Source organism: Oryzias latipes, chromosome 16, assembly GCF_053564925.1.
Source record: "Oryzias latipes strain Hd-rR chromosome 16, Olatipes_Hd-rR_3.1".
Classification (NCBI taxonomy): domain Eukaryota; kingdom Metazoa; phylum Chordata; class Actinopteri; order Beloniformes; family Adrianichthyidae; genus Oryzias; species Oryzias latipes.
In genome coordinates, this window is record NC_136252.1 from 9,911,581 (window position 1) to 9,935,517 (window position 23,937).

Below are 23,937 nucleotides of genomic sequence, written 5' to 3' on the forward strand. Positions count from 1 at the left end.
CGTTCATCTTGTTGAGGACTTTAATTAGACTTTTACTGCTTCTGTTCCCAAAGGTCGCTGGCTTTCCACAGCAGGTTTGTAAAGTTCGGCCAACACTGAAAGGACCAAAGATTCCTTGGAAAGCTCGTCCAGCTTGAATGTTTTGTGGAAACAACTTCATTGTCGTTCAGTCTGCAGTGTGGCTGCACACCTGCAGGTCTCCATTATCATCGTCATCAGTTATTTACCACTCGCACAGAAGTTACAGAGAAGCAAAGAGGTTCAATGTCGGTCCAACTACAACCAACTTCTCCTTTTGAGCTTGACCTTCAACAACACCAGACCCAGAAGGTCTCAGGGCGCCAGGATCCGGCCTGAGCTCTCACCCACAGTCTGTGCTTCCTCGTATTTCTCCGTCTGCCTCCTCTCTCCCAGCCTGAGGCTCTTTTGTTGGTTCTCATCTTGTCCAGTCTTGGACTCAGTATGACCTCTGACTCACACTTACTCACTGCTGGGCTATCACACAAACACACGTGCACGCATGCACGCTCGTACGCACACACACGAACACGGTGTTGGCTTCTTAGCATCTGCAGGGATCTCTGAGAACTATGACACGAGGCACAGACAGCATGTCGTCTACAGAGATTCACTTCTGAAAGACAAAATGACCAACATGGGCCGCTCAAACCGGGATAGAAGAGCTCGAAAGATGGAGCACATTAAATGTAATCCCAAGATTTTCATGAAAGCTGTAATGAAAAATCACAGCCCAAGAAGAAAAGACAGAAGCTTCAAGCAGCCGGTTCATCATGTCAGGCTCAGCCAGCCTTTGTGGCTTAGTTAGAGTCCGGCCAGGGCTGAAATGTACACCCACCCAAAGCTGACTGTGCTCCACCACAACAGCCACAGGGGACGGGTGGGGTCGGACTGACAGGAACAAAGCCAACAAGCACAAACCACAGCGAAGGAAAAACATGGCTGTGGGGGAACGACATTTAAAGCAATTAAAGCCATCACCATCAGCCGGGGAGGGGAGGAAACAGGAAACAGAGAGACGACAGCAAACTCAGATCATGTGACGGCTACAGGAAACCAATGAAGAACAGAATCAAACGTAGAGCCCTTCACCAAAAATAACCCCTGCACAACAGCGGAACAGACAGATTCAACTGCTATCAAGAGGGGGGGGGCTAAAACCTGTAACCTCAGATGCTTAACCTGGATTTGACCCAGTGACAGCTATGAAGTGACTTCAATACCCCACACCCAGAGAGGTCAGAGAGGAAGTCTGTGCAGGAGAGGATGACATCTACCTTCTGAATGTCTGCTAAAGAACTCTTCATCAGACATTTCTACCTGCAGCTCTGTGACTGAGAGGCAACACACGTCTGATCCAACCCAAACGCACACATGTGAATGAAGCTCGGAACATGTGGAGCCTTTTAACACTCTCTTAGTGTCTTCTCTGAAACATTTTATTTTCAATCATTTTCCCAAACTGAAACTTTACAGGATTCATTCAGCCAGCAATTGTGCAAATCCTCCCACTTCAAAGATGAGAGAGGCCTGTAATTTTCATCATAGGTGGACCTCTATGAGAGACAAAATGAGAAAAAAAAAATCACATTGTCTGATTTTCAAAGAATTTATCTGTAAATTATGGTGGAAAAAATAAGTATTTGGTCAATAACAAAAGTTCAACTCAGTACTTTGTTATATTCCTTTTGTTGGCAATGACAGCAGTCAAACATTTTCTGTAAGTCTTCACACGCTTTTCACAAACTGTTGCCGGGACTTTGGCCCATTCCTCCATGCAGATCTCCTCTAGAGCAGTGATGTTTTGGGGCTGTCGCTGACTTTCAACTCCCTCCAAAGAGTTTCTAAGGGGTTGAGATCTGGAGACTGGCTAGCGATCATTTTGATCATTTGACAATTATTCTTTCGATAAGTCGACCATTCTTGTTTACGTGAGGTTATGGGTATTTTATTTACAAAAGGTGACAGCGCTGGTACTCAGTCCGTGGAGGTCCACGTCATGGTAGTGCTAATGCTTGGCATATGCTGCGTTCACAGAAATTGAAATTTGACATGTATAGTTCATGAATTCCAATTTCACCTTATAAAAGATAAAAACTTTAAGGTCCCAGGTAAGCTATATGCTATTGTAGGTGGTGGACGAGTGGTAATAAACAGTTAATACATAAAAGAAGAAGAATCTTCTCCCTGCCACTACCTGCATGTCTGGCGTTGTCCAATGAGAACACAACCAGCATAAGACTGAGTGTGACACACAATTAATCAGAGGTTAAGGGTTGGACCACGGAGCCCTTCACCCAGACATGAAGAAGAGGGTGGAAGATGCTTATGTGCTGACATGCAACGTCTCCCTGGAGAACGAGAAGACGGAGGCTTCATCTACAAAAGCGCAGAGGAGTGAGAGAAGCTTTTAGTTCATAAAACCAAAATGACAAAAAAACAAACAAAAAACCACGCGTCAACAATACCAATTTAGTGTTGATGAAATATACTTCTTTTCCCCATAATTACACCCTTTAACATTTTCCCCATAATTTACAAAAACATTCTTTAAAAATCAGACAGTGTGATTTTCTGGATTTTCTTCTCATTTTGTCTCTGATAGTTGAGGTCTACCTATGATGAAAATCACAGGCTTCTCTCTCGTCTTTTTATGTGGGAGGACTTGCACAATTGGTGGCTGACTGAATACTTTTTTGCCCCACTGTATATACAAGAACTGAGGGAAGCTGAGACTAAGGTCAAGCACAAAGCAAACTTTTCAGTGTTTTCAGTGCAGACGTCTGCAGCCAGAGAGCCTGGTGCATCATGGTACGTTTCTGACGCCACAGTGCAGTGCTTTCAGCACAGCTGCTACACTCTGGTTTGCTGGAAAAATCATCAAGTCTGCTGCCGTAGGAATGCTGCTCTCTCCTGAAACACACGCAGGAACGTTTTTACGCTTAAAGCGGCTGCAGTTCACCTCTGCTTGGTGCCACAGAAAAAAGGAAACTGGAGGAGGAGGAAGGAGGAGGTTCAGAAAGGTTCAGAGGCTTGGGGTTCCTCACAGAACTGCAGGATTCCTCACCACCGATCCTTCAAACAGTAACGCCTTCTTCAAAGAACACAGAGTCTGCAGCAAATTCTTTTTCTGAGGAGAATCAAACGGACTTTTTTGTCTTTTCTCAGAAGAAGACAGACTTTACTGAAAGGTCCTTTTAGTATTTTTGTTTCTCTAAACCAGTGTTAGTTCTACTGCCTAACTTTGCAGCCACAAGAGTCTGTAACAGACAGGGTTTTGTCAAGGAGGGCATCCGGTGTAAAGACATCTGAGTGAAAACTGATTTGCTGCGGCGCTTCTTAAATAGATTTGCCGGAAGGTAAACAACAACTTCAAAGCTGATCTGTCTAAATGTGGGATTTCGTTAGGTTTTAATGCAAATCTGAAATTCTGATGAGTTTCCTGAATTCATTCCAAATAGGATGAAATGTGGAAAGCTGTCCTCCCTTTCCTGCTGCCGCTGAAATGTCCGTCTGGTTCTCTGTGGGTGGGGGGGTGGCGGCTATAGGGGGAGCAAGCGTTAAGTGTTAGGATGCTCTAGTTCTCCATCAACACAAACAGATGTTCTGTCTGCATTCACTTGTGAGACGACAGATTTTAGTTTTCTCACAGAATAAGTAGCTTCCCTGTTTTCTGTGGGGGGGTTTGCACTTGAGGATCACGAACATTGAAAGTTGCCTCCATGCTTAAAGAGACAGTACTGGACCCCCGATTGAATGACGGAGTCAGAACAGCTGTTTTCAGGCGTTGGTTTGAAACGTGAAACTTCACTGAGGACGCGTCATATTGACCTACCTCACATGATCTTCAAAGACATGTTAGCTCCGATTTATAACCACACTATAACCTCTGTTTTTATGATTTTATGGTTTAACAGGGAAAAAAACTTATAATACTTCAAAAGACAATTTCAGTTCCACTTAAAGGGATTATAATATAATAATATTAAAATAATTTTGTGCATCTCTAAGCACATCTACGCCCACGTACCTGGATAAAACAGTTATAAGCGACCCAAAAGCATTGGTGATGGAACAGTGCAGAAACGCAGGAGTTCAGAATCCTGAGCTTGCAGCTAAATGTGAGCCCGAACCGACAGGAAGCCTGTGATGCTCTGCGGCTCAGAGGATCCAGCACCCGCCAGCTGCTGGTTCCAAATGCTAAACTCCAGTAAACAGCATGGAGAGTGGGCACAAACACACACACAACAACAGCCTTTTGACCTGCGTGTGCGTGACAGAGCGAACCCCGCGAGAGGTCAGACGGTTTATCTGACCCGCCAGTGAACTGAAGCCATCAGGACCACAGCAAACAACCAGAGCTATACGTAGAGCTCTGCTCATATGTATATGAAGTCATTCCCATCACACGTTTTCCTGCTCTTCTGCCCATAACTCACTGATGAAGCATCTCTACAGAAATGATGCGGCACATTGGAATTATTGGAGTGTTGTCTTCTAATGGGACACTTCCTGCCTTGAAGGTCCTGTTTAAATGAGACATGTGGGCTGTTTTCTGAGTATCTTTACATGGTAACGCTTTCTTCTACAGTACAGTAATTACAGTGTACTTAAGTGGTATTTACATGGTACTTATTGTGTAACTACTGGGTACTTTCATGGTATTTACATGGTACTTTTTATGTAATTTACTGGGTAAGTAAATTCCATAAAATACACAGTAAGTATATTATAAATACCCAGTATGTACCACATAGGTATGAACCAAATTGTACCACACAAATACACAGTAAGTACCATGCAAGTACAGAGTAGACATAAAAAAGTACTATGTAAGTACCCAGTAAGTCCCATAAAAAGTACCATGTAAATACCCTGAAAGTACCCAGTAGTTACACAATAAGTACCATGTAAATACCACTTAAGTACACTGTAATCACTGTACTGTAAAAGAAAGCGTTACTCTTTACATACTGAATCTCTTGTATTTTACAGTATGTTAAGGGCCTATACCATGCAAAATCAACTTTTTGAACTTTTAAGTGTATCATAACGTTCATTCCTCACAAAAAACAATCCCAATCCAGGAATAACAGTGGGTCCTCACATTGTGACATCACAAAGTGAGGAACAGGAAGAGTCTGCGCTGCCAGCACCGCCCCCAGGCTAACAGACACACCTACTTTGCTAGCGGTCATTGGCTAAACATTTTCCTTTTCTATGCACAGTATGCACATCCCTGTTTGCAAAGGTTTGGATGTTGTTTGTTTTCGTGGATGAAACGCTGCAGAGGCCGGCTCTAGGATGACATCATGAAATGGGCGGCGCCCCTCACATAGAGCGAAAGGCGGGGCCTCAAAGATCGAGGTCTCTTACTCCGGGAAAGAAATAACTAGTATTTCATAGCAAATGTGTTATTTATTGTGCTGAATATAGATTACTCTGAAAGGCTTTCAATTGCATGATGGATAACATTCCTTGGTATGAGTGTCAGTGTTCAGCCCAGCCTTGAATGCTGTATGATATTGTTTGACTTGGTAAACTGGCCTTAAGTGTAGCCCTGAATGAATTCTATTAGCACTGCTTCTGCCTGCAGCAGCTTTGAAACACACACAAGTATTTTTCTTGCAAATGCACAACTGAAATACTGTGGTGCACAGCATCGTCGTTGCATTACGCTACAAAACATTTTCACAACAAATGTTTGTGCTCCTGCACAGACAACAGGGGTCTAAAAATAACGGCTCACAAACTCATGGAGACCCTGCAGCTGGCTCTCTTCTTCTGCTGTGCTTCCTGCCTTTTGTTCCACACTTTTCACAGCCACACCTGGCAGTCAGACGCGCAGAAGGCAGCACCGCCGCACGGCCGCTTGGGTCGGACGTGTTTTCTGACCCAACAGAAAAGATGGGGAGAACATGGAGATGCTTCTACTCACTGGACCATCTCCTGCTTCCCACCACAGCGGGCCCACACACACTCACACAGTTCTCCTTTTAGCCCGACACACACGGCCCTGTGTGCTGCCTTTGCTGTCGCCATGGAAACCTTTTGGCATGGTGCAGTGCTCAACAAGACCCAGACCTGCTAGGGTGCCATGGCAGCAACCTGGCTGGCATACATGAGCACCGGCGAATGACGAGGAGGGTGACAAGGAGACGCATGGGATGCTTCAGAGATGGGGGGGGGGGGGGGGGGGGGGGAGGGGAGATGGCTAAAATCAGGCACACAGTTACACACACCTCTTCCTCCCCCCTCCCCTGGGAGAGCACAGCGCTGCCGTGTCTAGACAGCTGATAGCAGTCTGGCAGCAGAAGCCCACCACAGTAAGAGAAAGTGTCAGACACGGTCCTTCACACCCACCCCCCCCCACCCCCCCACCCTCCCCGCTGCAGGCTGTCCGTATTTTATGGAAACAAGTGAACCAGTTTAGTGCTGCTTAACCCTGGGGGGGGGGGGGTGATGTTCCCATTAGGGGCACACGTCGAGTCAGGACACACATGAGGAGGAGGAAGAGGAGGAGGAAGAGGAGGAGGAGGAGGCTGGTAAAGGTGAAGGGGAGACTGGAGTGAGATTCACAGAAAGACTGAGAGGTGGCAGACTTTCCCTCCCCTTCTCCCCTTCTCCCCTCTTTTCCTGTCGTCTGTCTAGAACTGCCACATCAACCCAGATAGGACAGCAACAGAACACATTAGATTAGAATAGAAGAGGCTTCTATTGTTGAAGTAAACGGCTGCGCCGCACAGCGAATGGAAGACAAATTAAAATGATAGCAATTAGAAATAAGACATAACAGTTTAGCTACAATGAAAAACACTAAAAATACAAACGATAACCATGACTGAGGACTCGTTACCATAGCTGTCCACCGTTTCTGTAGCAACACATTCATCCAGGTTCTTTTTTCGTTTTGCTTTTTTGCTGCTTAAGTAACAATGAGAATAATCTGAAACTTGCTCTCTGCTGCTTCTCTGAATGCCGAAAGTCCGTCAAATCAATTCATTCTCAGATCTAAGAGTGAAATGATTTGACTTTATTAACCAGCTGCTGCTGCTAATGATGAGATCTCACTACAAAGGTAGAAAATAAACCACTGAGCTCCTGCATTTAGTCACGAGTTATCAGCTGCTAAACTATAATCAGTAGAACTCCACTGGAATCGGAGGTTACTGATGAGTCCCTACAACACAACCGGGTTTCCAGCTGGGAATGACTGCATCCATGTCCACCTATGGGAATGATGAGGCAGAGCTGCAGGATGGATTCAGAAGTGAGGAGTCCCACTGGCCTGGGGTCAGTGGGTTTCCCCCCGCAGCCTCTCAGGTGGGTTATCAGAGCCAGACAGACAGGCCAGTGTCTAGACACAGCAGCCCCTCCCTGTGTCAGCCAGCAGTCAGACCTGGGGGTCGAACTGATGTCAGGGTTAACGTCTGTGCATCCTGGGTGGGTCCAGGTCAGTGAGTCAGAGGCGGAGCTTTGGATTGTGGCACGCTTCGACTGTTTCAGCACATCTCCAGCTTCCGGATCTGCATGCCTGATGTAGAATGAGGAACTGAAGCCAAAATTCTTCCCTTAACTCCAAGACGCAACTGTAACACGGCGTTTGACCGCCAAAACATCCGCCATGGACTAATGATCACATGACGGAACCAACATACAGACACAAAGACCTTCCATACTGATAAAGCATGAGCTCTTTTCTGGGACTTATTTCAGGAGCAGACGATCAAAGGCGATTTTATTTTCATTATTTTTGTCCAAGACTGAAGGTGAACAGCTTCCAGAAAAATCAGGTCATAACATTTTTAGAAAATACATCTTTGACCAGTTTGGTAAAAAACAAAACCAAATGAAAGAAAAACGGTGAAAAAAAACAAGGAGGACAAAACATTAGACTTTGGAAGTTTTTCATTTAAATGTTAATAAAACATTTTTAGAAGACTTTCTCAATTCAGATAAAACTGTTCTAATTGTAAAAAGGAAAATATTTGCTCTTTTGTTTGTCAGGCGCAGGTATTGCTATAAAAAATTAAATTTAATAATTAATTTAATTTCATCTTAAATTTTAAAATTTAAGATGAAAATTACATTTCTGAGTACTTCTTTTATTTAAATTGTTGTGAATCAGGAGCAGACAAATAAAAGCCGTTTTTGTGTCCTGTTTTCTACAGTCGGCGGGAAACGAGCTCCCCGCTCTGCTCCATTCTGATGCCTCATTTACAGACTGACAGATCCACGAACGTCTTTGTTTTCCTCGTCTGAGCTGGAATCTGGATCAAACTGTACGACTGGATAGCTCCGATATTGCTCACCATTTTTGTTGCACTGCTAATGTTAGATTGGGCGTGCGAAGGGCTGTAAGCTAGCAAGAAGGGTGTAAACAAAAGGATGGTGGGAAGTGAAGGCAGGATTCCTCCGGCCCCAACTCAGACGGGAATTTCAAATGATTTCCTTTTGCTCTGCAAAAACTATGTCCTAGAAAACAACAGATTCTTGGATTTTGTCTAAAAAAACATCATCATGATAAAAGAGCACTGGGAACACTTTGATCAAAAGATGATCCAAGTGGAACTTCAAAACAACTGGGAATGTTTTCCAGTATATATGGCAAGTTATTAACAAATGAATAGAAGTCCCAACAGTGATGCTCAATCAGCTCCTTCATAATAAGCCAACAGAACAACATTGTATAGGGGCATCAAGGGTGGTGGGCATGTTCGCAGGGCTTTTTACCTTCTTTTGTTAAAATTTTGGCATTAAAATCCAGAAGATCTTGAAATACACTTTTCCTGTATTTGCTTTGAACTATTCACTAACATAGTTAAGTTTCTCAGCTTAAGCTGCAGTTACTCAGAAGAATATACATTTCATTAGGTTTGGTTTAGGGTTATCCATTGGAAAACGTTCCTTCTACACCCCAAGTTTCATGAAAAAAAGCATATTTTTCCTTCCTGCTTTTTTCTAAGACCTTGTCTTTTTGTAATTTCTATTTCTCCTTTCACTTTCTGAAGTTTGTTGAAACTGAAATGTGCATTCATCTGAAGCGCACGTTTCGTGTGAACGGGCGCACGCTTGTTTTTACGTGTGCAAATGCAGAGCTTCAATATGCAGTGTGGTTCTGCACAGAGATGTCACAACTATCTCAGTCCACCGGTGAAAAAACATGTCAAACAAAAGAGGTTTCTGTCTGTTGTGACAGCAACTTCAACAGAACTCAGTTTGTTCAAAAAAAAAAATAAAGAAACAGAAGAAGACGTCTCCTCGTTTGGACCACAAGGTAAAACCTCAGAGAAAATGAGGAGGAGTAGAGCGAGGAGGCTTTTCTCTTTCCGTTGCTGGCATGTTTTAATTTCATTCCTTCTGTCCATCAGCCCTGCACACCTCACCCCCGCCAGGGAGGCGGATTAACGTGGCAAACCTGAAGCCGGTTTGCAGCATCCATGTGGCAGACATTTCCCCGGCGTAGGCTGAATGATGCATATGTGTGGTTAGATGTCCACGGCTGCAGTGAACACCGGCGGGGAGGTTCAGGACTACAAAACAGGATTATTCCAACAGTGAGGCAGAATTTGAGTTGGAGTATTTGGCCACAGATGGAGACGTTGAAAAAGAATCCGACCTGCACTATCAGCTGATTGGAGGAAGCATGTCCCCCCTGGCTGTTCTGAGGGTTCTGAGTTCTGAGGGAGGAACAAAATACATTTGACTGAGTATTACCAAAGGCTCTAATGCAGCTGATCTTATTTCAGCCTACTTCTTCCCAATGACTTCAAGAACATAAAAAGCAAAAACTGTGCAGAGCAGATCAAAGAGGAAAAGCTAGATAGAGTGTTATTATGGCATTCGACTGAAGCAGAGGTTAAGACAGAGATTACAAATAGAAGAAACCGTAATATAACCCGATTCAGGGAATCGAGCCAACCCAACAGAACTGTTTGTCAAAAACATCTGACATTCAAAGGACTCAAGTAAAGGGATGAATTTCTCTCTGGACTTTTCTCCATGTGTCTGATAAACCGGACGTCACAACTGACCAAAGTGAAACCATCTACAGTCATTCCAGTGTCGACACCATTATATACACAGACAACATGCGAGCTCGGATAAAGATGAAAAGGTGAAAAACGTATATTAGTAAGAAATCCCGTTATCTGGTACAAATATCTTGTACGTCTCAATAAAGTGCTGAATAGCTTGAAACTGAATCAAATTTTTTAAAAATAAGTCAGTTTCTGATTTCCCTTGTATTCCACCTCTGTTGTGCTTCGGCTTATGCTGTTGTGTTGTTTCTTTTGCATATAGTCTGAGCCGTGTCAGCTCTAAAACAGGTTGGCAGTACAAGCAGCAAATGAAAGACAAGCCATCCAAAATTGGTATCAATTTTTTTTGGTGAGGTGAAACTGGTTACAAAAGTAGGAGCTGAAATTCACACAAGCAAACCAGCCGATGAACCTGAAGGACTTGATAGAAATGAACATCGTCTGCGGAGGGCAAGGCATCCTCATCATGGACACATCTACGGTGTGGATCTGCACCACTACTTGCTTTTGCCATTAGAACAGCAAACAATGGAGAGATATCCACAAAGCCTGAATTTGAGGAAGACTAAAAATGGAGTGTGATTGTGTAAAGATGGCGCTGTGATGGTGTGGAGTGACAAAAGGCCCATCCATCTTCATCATCATGTCAGGACCCTTAGAAAGCTGGCTAGGCAAAGGAGCAGATTCCATTAGGAATGCTTCAAGTCATGAGTGAGCGTAACCACAAATACATGAGGTGTGGCCAAAGTCAATCATAAGATGTGCTGCCATCATCACTGGTCAACACATTTTTCATGTAGACCTTTTACAATCGACATGTTCTGTTTCAGACAAACAACCCTCAGCAAGCCAAAGCCAAGGAAACTCATGGATCAATACTGTATCCAGATGGTGCATTTTGTAGATTTGCAGTGCCCAGACGGTCTCAAAATGCTCCAGCAAGCCTTCAAAATGTTGGCCTGCACTTCCCAGAAATCCAAAAGCTAAATTACAGCTCAGAATAACTATGCACTTCAAGAATAAGCCAAATGTGCCAAACGAGCATTAGCCTATCAAAACTGTAAAGTCATCTGTGCACTTTATGCAGTAACAGCCACACTAAAGAGAGCCTGCACCTAATCATCTGGCTGATCAGTAGACAAGAAAGAGTATTACAATAATTATAAAAACATATTGGCTCAGGAGCCAAGGCAACCAGCTCAAAATTGTTCAGGAACTGAGGGGCTCAAAGGCTTCATTTGACCCATGTGCAGTTTCACATGAAGACAAAGCCTGTTACTGTCCAGCTAGGTCAGACACTCAGGCAGAAGCACGCATGCACATTATTACGCTCACATAGAGTCTCTCTGCAATAAGGAGTTTGAGGTCTTCCTGCTGACTAATGTGTGTTTACTCTCTGCAAAGCAGCAAAGTTCACCACAGTCTCTTGATCCAAATGGAGGGACCCGTTTCTGTTAGTGAAGTGTTTATGGTCTGGCAGCACTGTGTTTTGCTGGGTAGTAACCATTGACTGTATACAAGAACTGGACTGAATGACCCCTCGTCGTGGCTCCCCAAACTGGCTCCAAGAAGCCAAAAACCTTTAGACTTCTCTAGAGAAATAAACTGCTGTTACTCAGTCATTCTATTTGTCAGAATAACCAATCTTACTCTGATACTTTTAACATGTTCTTGATAAATCCAAATTTTTAAAAACATTTTTTCTGAACTGCAGGTTATTCAAGTTATAAACTGACCAATCAGATGTCTCCGTAAAAGTAGGTGGTGCCTGATGGCCCCCACATCCAATGTTTGAAACATTTGATTGACAGATTTCGTGTAGCCTGCTTTCAAGAGGTAGGGATGAGGACTTTCAACAAGCTCACTCCTAATTGGTGAAAGTGGTCTCCTTGGAAACAGACCAATTACTGCTTATTAACGACGTCTGGTTTCAACGTGGCAGCGTCCATATTGCAAAAGAAATACATAAAAAATAAAAAGGATACTGAATTCAGCTCGCTCGCTCACTCACTCAAGTTCTCCTATACAGTCTTTTTTAGCGGCAATATGGATCTGGATGACATTATATTTTTGGCACTCATATTAATCAAGATTGGAATTGAACTCAAAACATTTCAAGTACAGCTGCACGGTGGTGTAGTGGTTAGCACTCTCGCCTCATTGCAGAAAGACATGCTTAATAGGTTAATTGGTTACTTTAAAGTGGTGTTTTTCAACCAGTGTGCCACACCAGTGTGCCGTGGGAGATGGTCAGGTGTGCCGTGGGAAATTGCCCTCATTCACTGATCTAACAACATTTCCCATCTCCAGGATCTCAGCTATGAGATCTCCAGGATCTCATAGCTGAGATCCTGGAGATCTCATAGCAAAAATCTCATCTCAGAGATTTTTTTTTTTTTTTTACAGTTTAGATGTTTTGCAGACCGCATGTTTTTTACACTTTTGCAGCTGTATTTATTTAATATTTAATATTTATTTCTTTATTTAATAAGAATCTCATTTTTGATAATTTTTCATAACAATTTTAGTAATATTTTTAATTATCTGATATAAATGTAATTTGTGATGTCCTTTATTGATGTTATATTATATAGATTATTTCTGAATGTCGTGTTGCTGCCACAGAAATGAAATTTCCCCATTGTGGGATTAATAAAGTCATCTATCTATCTATCTATCTATCTATCTATCTATCTATCTATCTATCTATCTATCTATCTATCTATCTATCTATCTATCTATCTATCTATCTATCTATCTATCCAAACAGGCCCTGATAAAACACTGAGTAGTTAGGAATATGAAAGATTGTAAAATACTTTTTTCTTTGTGTTTATTTGATTCTATTAAAGACATTTTGATAAGAATGACAGTACCGCGATTTAGCCGCAACTAAAGCTGTTTTCTGAAAAGTCCCGCCCCTTTATCTGTCTCCGCCAATCATTCTTGGAGGCCTAATCACATGTCATCAATATGACCAATCAGAAGTGGTTACAGTCTTCACTTCCTTGTTCTGATTCAGCTCATAAAGTCTCTCAGTTCCAACAAAAACACCAGCTAAAGCTCGTCTTTAGCGGTGGAGCTTCCACAGAATCCGGTGTCAGACCGTGGAACAAGTGAACAAAACAATGAAGCTCAGAGAAGAGAGTCTTTCTGCGTTCCCCGGATTTTTGCACCACATCTCCCATGATGCATTAGGCTAAAGTGACAGCGTCTCGGCGCACAATGAGTCTCCCCTCTTAACGTCTCGAAACAACAACCAACACTCAAGAGTATTTAAATCATCTAACTAAACTTTTATTTCATCTTTTAGAAAAAACAGCTGCAACTTCCAGCTTTTTCTGCCACAATTATCACAAAAATGAATGTGAGATCGTGGAGGGACTGTAGATTAATACAGACTAAGAGTTTCCCCTTTTTTTAATTTTTGGATGCTGGAATGCCACAGGATTTTTGTCAAGGTTTTAAAGTGTGCCGTGGCTCAAAAAAGGTTGAAAAACACTGCTTTAAAGTGTCTCTAGGTGTGTGTGTGTGACTGATTGTGTGCCCTGTGACAGACTAGTGACCTGTCCAGGGTGAACCCCGTCTTTGCCCAACAGTGACCAGGACAGGTTCTAGCAAACCTGTGACCCCAAAACGGATAAAGCAGGTTACGAAAATTGATGGATGGAAGCTTTCAAGCATTTTCATTTATTTTGGAGCAAATAATCTAGATTTTGTGCCGGAATACTTTGGAAACACATTCTTTCCAGCACTTGCTACAAGTTAAGTGTCATCCTATATCAGGGGTCGGGAACCTTTTTGGCCAAGAGAGCCATAAACGCCACATATTTTTAAATGTAATTTCGAAAGAGCCATACATTAATGTAGTGTCCCTTTACCACACTGAGACTTAACCTCTTTTAAGGTTCTTTATTCTGGTTACTGCAGACCCCTAACAAACGCCGTAAAATTAACTCAGCAACTCCTAAGTCTCTCCCGCCGAGACGAGAGCGCTTCTCCCAACTTTATGTTCACCTGCTCCCGCTCCAGCCCTCCCATTTTCCTTATTCGGCCCATAGCTGAACCCCATTGGTCCAAACTCCCTAACAACAGGCTGAGCGACAGATCTGAGGGCCAATCAGATCTCTGCTTGATCGATGCGTTCCATGAACTCCAGAACTTTTAACGCGGCCCAACAGCCAAGTTAAACTCAGTCCGCGACAATATGTTTAAAACTAAATATACAAGTGAATGTGTGCATTTGATGTAATTCAACACTTTTAAAGTACAATAAGTCTGTGGATTCTTTTTAATGACATTGTTATGCTGTTGCTAATAAATGATGAGTATTTCTCGTAGTAGTTTTGCTGATAGTCTAGTCTGGTTGATACGTGGTGAGTTTCTGCTTCATGCGGGTGTTGAGACTTTAAACGGGATCTTAGGTCTGAATGTTCTTTAGATGTGAGAAAGACATGGAAGCAAACACACACTCACACGCTGCAGTGAGTGACGGGCACCAGGTTTTACGTTTTTACAATCCCTGCGCGATTCACCTGCTGCCGGTCCCCCCCCACCCCCCCACCCTCTGCCTTCTTCCTCACACATCCCGTCTCCGCAACTGCGCGCTCTTTCTCAGAGACGGGAGCGCGCAGTTTTAGGCACGGCAGTTCACAGGTTTCCAGATGGTACAAACTCTGTGAAATAATAAATAATAGTAAACTGAGAGTGCTGGCGCAGATTTTTCTCTCCAAGCACCGCTACTACTGCGCGCCTCTGGGATCGCATCGCGCCCGAGAAGGACTGGTCTAATGAAAAAAAAAAGGATTAAATTAATTAAATTAAACATTTGTCTGCGAGCCACATGTGGCCATCAAAAGAGCCATATATGGCTCGCGAGCCATAGGTTCCCGACCCCTGTCCTATATACATCCCCTTTTACAGCCACAGTTTTCCACTCTTTCTTGGGAGACACACAGAACACCCAAGGATCAACCTGTGGCCACCGAACCTGGTAGACTTAGAGAGTTCAGCTGGTGACCCTCCAGCCAGACGCCTGCATTTGAAGGACAAAATTCCAGTGCTGGAGAGTTCTGCTGAAAACACCGTTACTGCTTTTAAGTCACTTTTGAACTAGGAAACAGAAGGGGTTTTCCTGATGATTGTAGGACAGACATAAAGACATGGGTTCACATGACGACATTGAAGGATAGAAAAGCTCAATAAACTGTCATTTCTTTTAAAGTATATAGAAAAATCTAACAGAAAAAGGGTCTTCATTTTAAAAAACTTTTTTTTTAATCAACTAACATCTTCCTGTGGTGTTTAATTGCCATCTGTGTTTCTTTGATAAGTCAGTTTAAGTAGATTAGTGTTTTTATAGTTTTAAGGAAGAAAATAAGTTTAAATTTTAGAAAAAGATGGCTCTAAAACGGCAACATGTGTGTTTGTTATGACTCATGATCACACCGTCTGTCTTCTTCCAGAATGTACCGTCTCTCTGACTATTTTAGTAGATTCTTTTCCACTCTCATTATCTCTGCCTCCTATTTTTTATCCTCTCACTTTCTTAAAGCTAAATGATGACGATACATTTATATCAGAGAGGTGGCTACACCAACCTTCCAACCAGAAATTGGGAACGAAGCCCCAATAAAAGCTTTTACCCTGAACTTGTCAGCAACTGACCTGAAAGACATAATCATGGCTAGAATGTACACCAGGCAACCCCGACACCAACTTTAACGGGTAAGTGAGGTACCATCAGAAAGTCTACTGGAAACTTACAATGATGCGTGGGGGCAATTCCTTCCACAACAATCACAGAAACGAATGAACTGGTTTACACTTCAGCAGCGATCCTAGAGTTGCTTGGCTATAAGAGAAACCATGAGAGAGAACAATTCCTACCATGAAAGAAACGTTTAGAGACTGAGAGGTGCAAAGAAAAACAAATAGAGATGCAGATGCCCATACCTGAAGCCCTGGAAACTGCCAAACAAAGGTACACAAGAGAGAATAAAGCCAGACGGATAAACAGGATGTTCACAACTCAACCTGCGAAAGTGTACGCCCAGTGGCAGGTTCATAGAGCAAACCCACCAAGGCTGGAAACCGAATAGTACTTGGAGAAAGAGACAGCACATAACAGCTGACATTCATGCACAATGTGGTGGATGTGGCAGTACCAAGTGACGGAAACTACAGGAAGAAGGAACATGAGAAACTGGAGAAATACCAGGAACTCAGAGAAGAACTGGAAAACTCATGGAAAGTGAAGGTGACAGTGGTGCCCGTGAAAATTGGAGCACTCTGGGCAGTAACCCCAATCTGGAGGAGTGGCTATAGTTGTTCCCTGGAAAGACCTCAGAGCTAACAGTCCAGAAAAGCGCAGTGCTAGGAACAGCTAAGATACTGCGCAGGACCCTCAAGCTCCCAGGCCTCTGGTAGAGGACGTGAGCTTGAAGGAGAAACCATCTGCAGAGTGTAAGAAGAGATTTTTTTCTCGGTCATCTGTCTTTCCACTGCATTGGTCTCCTGCCCTCCCACCCACTCTTCCCCTGCTATCCCACTCCCTTCAAGCCTAAGATGAAGGGATGTAAACATGCCTTCCACATGTGGTCTCATTGTGCTGAGCCAACAGAGCAAAACATTCATGCTTAAGTTGCTCAATAGGCTTGAGCAGATGACTACAGCCTCCTCCCTCCTCAACTCATTGGGTCAGCTTTTTTCACTTGGCCCTCTTTGGATTGAGATGCTTAACAACCATGAAGAAATGCCTGGCAGGCAGGATTAGACAGGAACGGGACAGACGTCCAAAGGAGAGCAGGAAAAAAGCGAGACAGACCGAGGAAAGATAAAGAGTGAAAGTGAAGCTGGGATAAAGATCTAGAGCAAATCACAGAGGGAAAAAAGGAGTTAAGAAAGCAAGTTAAAGGAAATTATAAGTGTGAAAGAAATAAGAAAAGTTGAATGAAAAAGTTTGTGTTGGCTCAAACACTTGGCCGTGACCGCAGGCTGAACTGTGGTGCTGAGCAACAGCTGCCGAGGGAAAAGAGGAGGAGATATGTGAGCTGGTCAGATTGGGGGTGTTAACGGGGTGAAGACATGGCATGAGTAACGGTGATGGAGCTTGATGTTATAGACTTCGTGATAGAGGAATGCCTAGATCCAGGCAGAGAGGAGACTTGCACGGTTCAAACAAAGATCCTTTTTACTGTGGAAGTTCTTCTCTCATGTGTGTCTGCAGCTTCAGTTCTCTGACACAACTTTGCAACGGTGCATAAGACATGACTCAGGTTTCATCAAACACTTCCTTCATCAGCTTTGAAGGGAAGCAAATGTGCACTCCTCATTCACACAAGATGAACCAGTATCCAAACCAGTATCCAGCAGCTGTGACAAATGTTCTTTGGAAGTTCACCTTTGATGGGTGGATGCAATGACACAACAAAGACACTGAAATATGGAGCTTGTCATGGAACCCAGCAGATGTCTGCAGCCTCCGTGAACAGCTGCTGAAGTGAGGAAGATTTCTTCCTAGGACTCTGCTTGTCTTGTACACCAGAGAGAACCTCCACATTTCAGCTTTAAGCTCCCTAAGCAATGACACACTTACAGCACTTACTTAGCTGCTGTTCACTTTGTTCACTGAACTTGTGAACAATAGAAAAAGCAAGTATTAAAGTGATTGTTTTTTTTATTTTCTTGAGCTGAAACACTTCTGTTTTAATAAAATGCTTCAATAAGGACTTGGAACCATCTTACCTATTAAAGCCGATTGAAAAATGTTTTTTCTATTCAGTAATTCCAAAGTTGTAATTATCAGATGAACTATGATTCTCTAAAAGTGCTTCACAACACCAACGTGTCCTCCTTATGGCATCCGTTTTTGTTTACGGGGCAGCCATTAGCCTCCTCAAGCCAAGCCTTCAAGCTTCTATGTCAACTGATACCAATATTACCTCTATGTGTTCAGTTCCCCTAATGTCAGTGTGTTGAATAAACCAAAACCAAACTTCTGACAAAACACAGAAATTCTTCCAAGTTATTCAAAGAAGAAATTTTAATTCTGTGGGACATTTTGTCTTTTATCTATTTCTAAAAATATTCTTAATTTGTGATAACGTAGGGTGACATGAACCGTACCTAGAGTATGTATGCTTTCTAGCAGGTGATATGTCAGAGAAAGGCCTGGTATGTATATTCAGTTCAGGACCGTTTTGAGGAACGTTGAAACAAAATCCAAAAACAAGCAGAAAATCTTAAAAAAAAAAAATTTGGTTGCAGGAAAGTCTAAAAAGTGGAGTGAATAAGCAGCAAGAGTAGATTAGGCTAAAGTACTTCTGTTTTGTCCATTTTGCTCAAATCTGTGACGATTTGGACCAGTATGACTCATTGTAGATGCCTGCAACTCATGATTCTAACTCTATGGTAAAAGGAAAATGTCTGAGCACTCAAGGAGGCAACATCACCCCCTTGTGGACTCTTTGTAAGCTAAGCCATTGTTCTGTCTTCCTCCGTTGGTTTCCCCTACATTCTAACACCTGTCTTTTTTGTGTTTATATACATAGGTATGATCCACTCTAAATGTATGTTTACATCTAAGAATCCACAGCCGCGGTGGCTGCATTAGCTCGTTAAGTAATCTAGCTAGCGGGGGTAGAGTTGTCATGGTATAAGCTTATACATAACATAAATGTGTCGTAGTTTTCCTGGTGTCTTTGCAACTATCTGCATATTTTTGGATAAAATGGGGGTGGGATTGGGGGGCCAAAGTCCTGGTGAAAAGCCAATGCTGCTGGAGTTTGCATCATATGTTTCTCTGTTGCACATTCATCCATTTGCTCCAGATCGACCACATTCTGCTGCACGGCAAGACCTTCACTGCAGGGACTGTCAAACATTGACTGCAGGGAGGCTGCCACTAAAACAGTCCCACAAACACAAAGACTATTGGAACAGCCCATAAAACCTCCATGAAGACTCTGGCAAAGCAGCACTGAGCAGCTGCTTAAGTCCAAGCTGAGCTACAAACACTGATGCAGCTTGGAGACGTTATGGATCATTTTGACAATAAAAACCACCAACTTTCAGAGCTTTGTAATAATGACCTAAGCTGGGATTTTCCAGGACGAGGAATGTTTCCCAATTACTGATGTGATCGGAGATCTGCAGACACAAACCAACTTCAACACCTATTTTATTCTCTAAATCAGCCTTAAAAGGTCTAGGGGAGCCAGTTATGTGAATATTTCAGACAGATCATTTATTTTGCGGTAAAACCACCCCATATTAAGCAAATTCTTGCCAGAGTCGTCGTCCATCACGTCCTTGTGCTATACTGATTCAAGTGATGTCCAACATCCTGGCCGAAAACACTGGATGACCCTTTTGAACGGCTAATCTTTTGTAAATAGGCTTCTTCTCAGGGCAGCGCTACACTTATGAGACCTGTTGGTACAGCTCCCTCTGCTGGAACACCCCGCCCCCTGCCCCGTCACCTCCAACAGAACCTTTTCTTTTTTAAATGCATTTGTTTGACACCAGAGGCGGACTGGCAATCTGTTTACGTTTGTAGAGTCTATAACTGTGCCGTTTTGGTCCACAGCCTTTTGTCTGGACAACAACTCTGGCAAGAATCAGTTCAGAGATAGCTCAAAATACAGCTTTTATTTTGATAGTCCATGTCCGCTTATCAGCAAGATCATTGGCATGTTAGCTAAATATTTAGTTATGAGTTAAACATTTTGCTCCAAACAAATCATGTAGCTCCACACTTTACATTTAGTTAAAGAGCTAAATATTTAAGTTGGACTTAAATTTTTATTTACCTGAAAAATATTTAGTGAGGAAGCTCACGCTAAAACTCACGAAGCTCACGCTTAAGCTAAATATTTAGCTTGCTAACTAAATATTGTTTTTGTGCTTGGTTGCACTGAAAAGACGTGCAAATAATGTCTTCCAAAGTAAAAAGAAAGAAAGTCATGCTGTTGGATGCCTGGATCTGCCGTTGGAATGTGGCTGACAGATCGGGGCTGTGGAAGCCGGATACCGCAACAGAGCTGTGACGGCACAGGCTGGGGCTCGCCGGATGCTGATCCTATGACCTTCATTAATAATGCACAGGCTGAGCAGGAGCCTGAACCATCATCATCATCATCATCATCATCGTCCTCACCAGCTTCCAGCTGAACATCACACCTCCTCCAAACACAACTTTCAATCCTCATTACAGGACATGTTTTCCACAAGTCAGAGCTGCTGGAGCTCCACGTGTGTGTGTTGTGTGTTTGTGCAGTCAGTGAACAAACATCTACACAGAGTCAGAGTTGTACTTTAACTAAACCTGCTGAGCCCCTGCAGGGCTCTAACCCCTACTTGCCTTTCACTCTAATCCTTTACCGGTTTCAATGGTTGGGATTTTTTTTTCATTCTTCCAAGTTTGAGGAGCTCTCCAACACGTTCACCATGATCTGAAAGCATATAACAGAACACGGAGGAGGCTTCCGCCCATGACTCCTGCTCCCATGAAGCTTCAGTGCTCATCCAGCTGGAAAATCAAACACCTCTGCTGAGTTCTGGAGCAACGTTGTTCCTGGAAGAGCAAACATCTTAGAACAGACTGCAGATGATATGAGGATGTAGACACCAGGACCCCCCACCCCCCCAAGCCTCGATGCCTGTAGATCTGTGGTGAGTCGACATGAGCAGGACTGAGCAGAAGGAGGGGGGAGTCCGCAGCAATACACAGAGGACATCCTGCGCTATGGTGGGGGTGTTGGGAGACATGCTCGTCCAGACAGTCTCTCTCTGACGCCCTGTCTGAGTCTGTGTTTGTGTTCATGCCATAAAGAAGGCCCCCTCCCCACACAGACAATAGTGAAGGCCCCGAGTCTGATTGGGGTCAGCTGGTGGCTGTCGAGAGAGGAGGAGGGGGGCGGGGGGCGGCTGGAGTCAGACACAACTGTCTGAGTCCAAGATGGAGGGGGCCCGAAACCAGACAGCCTCCCCAGCCCTAATGAAGAGAGAGCAGGAGTGCCAAGTGGGGCTAAACACACACACACACGCCCGTATACACACACACACAGACACGCGCACACACACGCGCGCACGCACGCACGCACACACACAAGTTTTTTCTCTATTATACCATGGTCCGGGTGAATTCTCGATTCTGATTGGCTGCTGGGTGTGCATTAAAAAGTGATAACGCACATGGATAATTCACACCGAAGAAAGAAGTTCCGTCACATAGCTTAAATATTCTATATCACTGTTGGCTTCTTTAGAACAAACTTTTACGTCATCATCTGGACAAAGCAAGCGGTAAGAGGTGAACTGTCTCTCTGAACCGATGCTTCATTTAACCCATCGTGACGATCAGCATATATAGCACTTTTCTTTTCCGCTCCAGTCGAGGTCCCTTTTTGCTCAGCGGCGTGTTGCCACGTTACTGTGTCACCGCGCCGTACCACATAACAAATAATCCCCTTTTTTTGAAAAAGCGATCCAATCTAAAAAAATAACAAGAATAAAGTCCTAAAACTGATAAAATATGCATTTCTTTTGATACTGCACATTTCGTCGGCTATTAACCTTTACTTATTTAATTCTAACTAAACAATAAGCATAACCAACATTGAAACAAATGCAGCTATTCCTAAGTCTACACTCCTTTGTTGAAGGACAAAATGAATGCATGCGTTCATGCAGTAAATGTCTTTCCCCTTTCAGCTTCTCCTGTTAGGGGTCACCACAGTGAATCAGCTTTCACTCATTCACACAGGCACAGAGCTTTTACGCTGGATGCCCTTCCTGACACAACCCTGTGTTTTCAAGGCACAGGGAGACCCAGATAGGCAGTAGGGCGAAGGGTTCTGCCTAAGAACCCACACTGGATGACAGCGTTACAGTCCCACACCCACCCAACTGACCTAACACACAGTAAAAAACACACCAAATTCAAATTTTAATAAACTGTTTTGATCACAGCCAGCAAGTTATTCACACAAGAAAACGTTGAACTGACTGACTGACCAGCCTCCCATTACATTTAGTACTGAATCCGTTGCATAACAAATCTGTACTTTACCAATATGGTGACATCGTTCCTGCTCCTATAGTTCGGGTTGGGCAGTTTGGCTAAAATAAGCGCATGAGGAACTAGAGCACCTGGTATCAGCACAACCTGGGTTTAACCATGGTACTGAAGGGCATCCATTCTTTAGTAACACACCTAAAAAATTTCTACATAACACGTTACACTCATAGATATTTAGCTCACTGAGTTCTGTTGTGCTGTAACAATCTTACATGAGGCACTCATGGTTGTGATTTTAGCCATGCAGCTATTGTATAAGACTGTGTTTTGGTTCTAGATGTTTATACAGGTTGGTGGCGTTGCCTCATGAAGTGGTGACGGAGCAAAGGAGGGTTCTGCATGATGCTTGGAGCTGCGCTGCGACCTCCTTTTTAAAGCTACAATAGTTCCTCACAATGGATGGACCATTTCTCTTAGAAACCAATGTTTCACCAGCATCGCCAACACTCTGCATAGCCAGTTAGCTTTGCTAAGGGGACCAGAACATTGCAACCTTGCCATTACAAAACCACATTGTCAAATATTGTGGTATTATTGGAAATGTAATTAATCGTTCAGCCCAAACACACATGAACACACACACACGATGACACTCTGGGTTTAGCCATTGTTTGCTCTGAAGTCTGCGGGCGGACGGCCCATCCGGTATGCGGGCTCTTCTGTTTGTTTGGATGCTTATGTTTGTTCTTGTTTATCCATTTTCAGGGAGGTATTCCAGAAAGCAGGTTATGCTAGCTCCCACGGTAAGTTTGAGGCTAAGGAAGTTGATAACCTCAGCTTTCAGTTCTAGAAATGGAGGTATGTTTCAGGGTATGTCAAGTTGCCATGGAAACTCATGCCCTGAACATAACCTGGTCTGGAGCAGGTTTAGTTGAAGGTTAGTTTGTTTACAGAGAGGTGAAGCAGCATGCCGTGTCCATTTGAAGATGATTTAGTGGATGAAGAAGCTCAGATAATACTTTTTCCACCGTGAGAGGGTGATAAGACCACATATGGATGTTGGAAAGAAACTTTTTACTTTGATCTAACTTCATTATTTGCTTCAGTTAAGATAAATCTTTTTTTTGTTAAGTCAACTTAAAAACAACACGTAGTTTTCAGACAGTTATTTTACTTTCATTCAAATTAATTCAATTAAGTAGGTGTAACTTTGGTGCTGCTGTTAGATCGGCACTGCAAGGGATTGTGGGATATCATTCCCTCTGCCTGTCTGGACGGGTTTGGGTTTAAGTGTGGCTTTTTGACCAAATGTGTTTAGCTGTTTTACCGTGTTTTGCCGAGTTATTTTGTCCTACCATGCTTACGTCTCTGCACCTTGACAGAGAGGGAGGGAGAGGATGATGAGTTTATATAGCACCCCTACTGTTGGTTGCTGTAATGACAACGGCGGAAAATTCTTTAATCAATTCATGCACTCCGTGGATTTTTCCCCCCGTCCTTTTTATTGTTCTAAAAATGAGCATATCTGCCGGCTCAAACTTAGACATATGAGAGTTCAAGAAATATAATTAATTAAGATGGAAAAAATATTAATTGAATTGGAGTAATATGACATTAAGTTAGATAAATACGTATATTTGGGTTGTATAAACAATTATTGAGTTTTATAGACGTAAAAAATTAGGTTGAATAAATTTAACTCAATTATTTGTTACCAATAGAAATGATTCATTTAAGTTGGCAAAATTGGATAAGTTATATATATATATATATATATATATATATATATATATATATATATATATATATATATATATATATATATATGCATCTAAAGGAAAATGGAAACAAGATCAG

At 42.9% G+C, this 23,937-nt stretch overlaps 1 protein-coding gene across 1 annotated transcript in view; it reads right to left on the bottom strand.

The window, feature by feature from the left end:
- Positions 1 to 23,937, bottom strand: part of LOC101167068 (low-density lipoprotein receptor class A domain-containing protein 4) — a 47,876-nt gene that overhangs the window by 10,182 nt on the left and 13,757 nt on the right. The window lies entirely within an intron of this gene.